The sequence below is a fragment of the Bidens hawaiensis genome, unplaced genomic scaffold, assembly GCF_021521415.1.
Source record: "Bidens hawaiensis isolate Kalapana, Puna unplaced genomic scaffold, B.hawaiensis_p1.1 tig00019545_1, whole genome shotgun sequence".
Lineage (NCBI taxonomy): Eukaryota > Viridiplantae > Streptophyta > Magnoliopsida > Asterales > Asteraceae > Bidens > Bidens hawaiensis.
Genome location: NW_027492963.1, coordinates 433,674 through 438,680, shown reverse-complemented (window position 1 = coordinate 438,680; position 5,007 = coordinate 433,674).

Sequence of the window (5,007 nt, the reverse complement as noted above, 5' to 3'; positions counted from 1 at the left end):
GAGAGGTGTCTTGAGCATACGGTGAAGGGATTCCCAAAGTAGCCGGAACATCAGACACAGGCTGAAAAGTAACCGCAGGAGGTATTGTAACAGATAACCCTGCAGTGGCAACCAGTGTCGATTCGGGAGCCGAAAGCTGAAATGTGGTAGGTGGAATGCCAAAAGAAGATGATGTTGTCAACACGAGGGCACCTGAGGTGATCGGTCCTGTCACAGACAATGATGCAGGAACCATAGTCATACCAGATAAAGCGGGTGGAGAGAAACGAACCACCCTCGAGACAATTTCAAGAGCTTTCACCAGCTCCTTCACCAGTTCGAATCCTTTTAGATCGACGAATCAACCGATCTAACTCCTCCTCAAAATCAGATTCACTGTCATCTGTATCTTTCTTTATTTTTCCATGAATCCTTTCTTGGGCGACCAGTATCTGTCTTGCTTCAGCAACATCATCAGCTGAGGAGTCAGAATCGGTTCTTTCAGAATCAGCTACCGACGTAGCTACCATCGACACATCATTCCTCTACTACTGAGACCTGAATCTCTGTCTCAGGATCAACTCGTTCCATATCGAAATCCTTGGCCACCAAAAGCAGCTTCAAGGTCAACCTGTTCTTCCGGTGCCACAACAGGAGCAGCAGGCAATGCTTGCTGTACCACAGGTGGAGGTTAAGAAACAACAGCCTGTTGTGGTGCCGGATCCCGAAACTCGTCACCACGAGGAGCAACATATGCCGGGTTGATCAAATAACCAAAAAGCGGAGTATGTCGTGGACGAAGCTCTGGTTTACTTCGAGCACTCGACGCTCTGCACTGTGCGAATATCCTCTTGCTAACGCTCTCTACATAGAGAATTGGACGGCGCTGAGGTAGCGTAGGAGCCACATGATTCAAGATCATTTTTAAAAACCTTGGATACATCAAGAATCTTTCATGAGCCACCGCATGTCGCTGTTGGTCTATCTCATAAAACACCATCTGACTGAAGCTGTAAGGCTTGTTGTAAGTCAGTGATGTCATTGCCGATTGCATCGTGGCACCCATACCGTCCGTTCCAGCCTTACGACCCGACATGCATACGATCATCACGTGCATGAGGAAACGCCATTGATCCAACAAGAATCCTTTACGTCTCTGAGTGTCACCCAATGGACCAGAATAGCCCATTCTTAAAAATGCACCAACTCTGAATGGAGCAATAAAGTCTGTAGGATTATCTCTCGTTTCATTCCCAAACTGCAAGGCGACCCTTATCTGTTCCGATGAGAACTGCACCTCTTGATTGTTAACTGTGGCGCGCATGACTGGGGGCTCGACTCTACAATCGTGTTCAACCGTCTGCCAGAAGTCTTCTATGTTCGGCAGAGAAATGGGCAGAGTTGTAGTAATAGCATGGAAGATACGCGAGCGAATGAGAAAATGATGATCTCGCGATAATCATCAACACCGCTAGCATCCGGGTCCAGTGTTATGTACATATTGTGCCCCGGAAAGAATTGGCGGTTGTTATCACCACCTTCGTCACCACCAGCACCACCGGCTCCTACTACAGCTGCCATATCTGCACCACAAACGGTCTAAGTTAGAGAATCAACAAAGCAGATCATAACTTCGCCTATTACCATGAGCGAAGTTAAGATAAACTTTAGTGTGCAGGCGAAGTTAGACATAGGGCGAAGTTGAGCACAACTTCGCCTATACAATAACTTTGCCTGACAACAGATTAACTTTTAAATAATATGTAAAGCATCAGGCGAAGTTAAGCCTAAGGCGAAGTTAAGGATAACTTCGCCTAACCATAACTTCGCCCCTTGAACAACTTCGCCCATGATTAAATATAAATTAAAGAAGCAGGCGAAGTTGAGAACAACTTCGCCTAAACTATAACTTCGCCTGAACTGAAACGGCGACAGTTCAGAATGCCATACGAGGTGTGTTTGGTGAAATTGATGATTGTGGACACTAAAAAACATGTTATTAACGAGATCTAGACGATCAAGTTGGTTACGAACACGTTAAAACGAGCTTGAAAAGTGGGTGTTTAAAGGTTAGCATGAACGACGTCACAACCCGACCAAAACGGCATCTGATTAACGACATTGACACGAATTATAAGTCTCTCGACCCTACACACCTTTAACACGGATTAAAAGAGAGATAAACAATAAGTTTTGATTCGAGATATAACTTCGCCGAGGGTTTATGTGATAAGTTCGCTTAGGTTTTGTGAAAATATGCAAAGTGTTTGACCAAGTTGACCTTATATATGTTTGAAACTGCCCAGGCGAAGTTATGGTTAACTTCGCTTATCCATAACTTCGCCCCTTAACTACTTCGCCTACCCTGCACAACTTCGCCTAGTATCAAACTTACATAACAGGCCCTCATACTTTGAACAGAATGCAATTGTCTTTTAATAACTTCCGTTAAAGATTTAAATGTTAAAATCAAATAACCAAGTAACCAAGCTTTGAACCGTAAAATGAAATATGTAAAGTAAATTTTAGAAATAAAGTATATGGGATCAAATTTCAGTCTTGACATGGACTAGCATGTTTTAGAAAAGATCCGAACAGGAATCATACTAGTTAAGTGACTGTCACATAGATCCATGTTCAGCGGTATTATGACTTAAAGAAACAGGTTGTAAGCAGGAAAACAACTTAGTATGGTTTTCATCGCTTCTGTGATACGGATTAGGTTCAATTAAGCTCAAAATTTAAATGGTCAACACATCAGAGATTGTGATGCCTCCTATCTATTCTCAAAGCGTATTTGGCTTTCCCCAAGTCACCCCGAGTTGACCTCGACCCGTAGTGTCTGATTAAACCGTAAATACATCTTGATCTTTTAGAGTCTTCTTCCCGTTCTCTTTCTTGCCTCTTGATTGATAAGTATAACATTATAAGCTTCAGAAGTCTTAAGAATTTTTTTTTATATAATAATAAAGATTTACATAGCTTCAAACAGTAGACTATTGCAAGTCCCGAATCTGGATCACTGCAGGTACTTGACACACTATCTTCTTGGGAATCAGAACACTCACGGGCTCGTGTATGACTGGGTAATCGCTTTTCTACCTATCATTTGGAAAGATGTATATGGAGACATACACAACTCTTAATGAGTCTTCTCTTTAAATCGAGAAGATTTAGTTAGTATCACTTTAACTTTTACGCACCATAAAAAGCTACCATAACATACAATGACTGGTCTAGAGTCTTTTAGGCCTAATAACTTTACTAGTTAAGCACACAGAAATAGTTTGTGTATCACTTTCCAAGATTGGATCAATTTTCTTAGAAACATTGTATAGACACTTCTTACGAAGTTGTAGACTTGAAAAATTATATCATCTCCCTAAAAAAATTTTAAATTCTATCGCCCCGATCAAGTCAAAGTCTTCAGGTAAACAGCTATCCTGAAGATCCAATGGATCAGCTGGACCGACCACATACGAATATGTGTCCTTCTAACTAAGTATGAACGACTATTTTTCAGCGAAAGAATAAAAACACATCATAAACCGCCCCGGTCACTTTCAGTCATCTGGTTAATGGCTATCCTCATAATCTACTTGTAGAAGTGAGGACCAAACACATCCGAAGATATGTCCTTCAAACTGAAGCAAACGACATAATTCTAAGCGATAGTGATGTTTTTTTTTTAATAAACGAAAAGCACGGTTACTCGGGATTGATCATCCCATTTAGCTCAATAAGATTTTGAAAACGAGTTCGGTCAAACGCTTTAGTAAAAAGATCAGCGAAATTATCTAACGAATCAACCTTTTCGAGCACTATCAGTTTCTTCTCAGCACAATCCCATATAAAATGATGACGAATGTCAATGTGTTTAGTTTTGCTATGTTTTACGGGATTGTTAGTTACTGAGATTGCAGCAGTGTTATCAATACAAATAGGAGTTTGAGTGAAATTCAGACCGTAATCGCGCAATTGCTGTTGTATCCAAAGAACCTGAGAGCAGCAGTTTGATGATGCCATGTACTCTGCTTCATAGGTAGAAATGGCTACAGAGGTCTGCTTCTTGCACTGCTATGACACCAATCTTCCTCCCAGAAACTGACATCCACCGGTTGTCGACTTCCTGTTCTGATTGCAACACCCATAGTCAGAATCTGTGTAAGCGATCAAATCCAAGTCTCCCCCTTTCGTGTACCACAGACCCAGCTTAGGCTTGCCTTTGAGATACCGCAGTATTCTCTTCACTCCCTTCATGTGAGATTCCTTTGGGCTTGCCTGAAATCGAGCACAGAGACAAACTGCAAACATAATATCAGGTCTAGATGCAGTTAAATACATTAAAGAACCTATGATTGCTCGATATTGGGTGGGGTCCACGTCTTCATCACTGTCCGAATCAGCACCCAGTTTGTGATTGACGCAAACCGGAGTATCAAATGGAGTGCTATCCTCCATCTTGAATCGCTTGAGAACGTCTTGGACATATTTAGTTTGATGGATGAACATCCCATCTTTCTTCTGATCAACCTGCAATCCTAAAAAGAAAGTTAATTCACCCATTGCACTCATTTCAAACCTCTTTTTCATGACTTCTTCAAACTCCTGACACATGACGACTTTTGATGCAGCAAATATGATGTCGTCCACGTAGACTTGAACTAGTAGAAAATCTCGCCCTTTTCTCAGCGTGCTGTCGATCTTTCCTCTTTCGAACCCATTTTCAAGCAAGTAATCAGATAAGGTGGCGTACCAGGCACGAGGGGCCTGATGTAGTCCATAGAGCGCTTTACTCAGCTTGTACACATGATCAGGAAAGTCAGGGTCAGGAAAACCCGGAGGCTGTTCAACGTATACTACCTCATCGACTTTACCATTAAGAAAAGCACTTTTCACGTCTAATTGGAACACCTTCATCTCATTGTGTGCAGCAAATGCCAAAAATAGTCGAATCGCTTCTAATCTTGCCACAGGAGCAAACACTTCATTGTAGTCAATTCCTTCCTGCTGATTAAACCCTTTCAC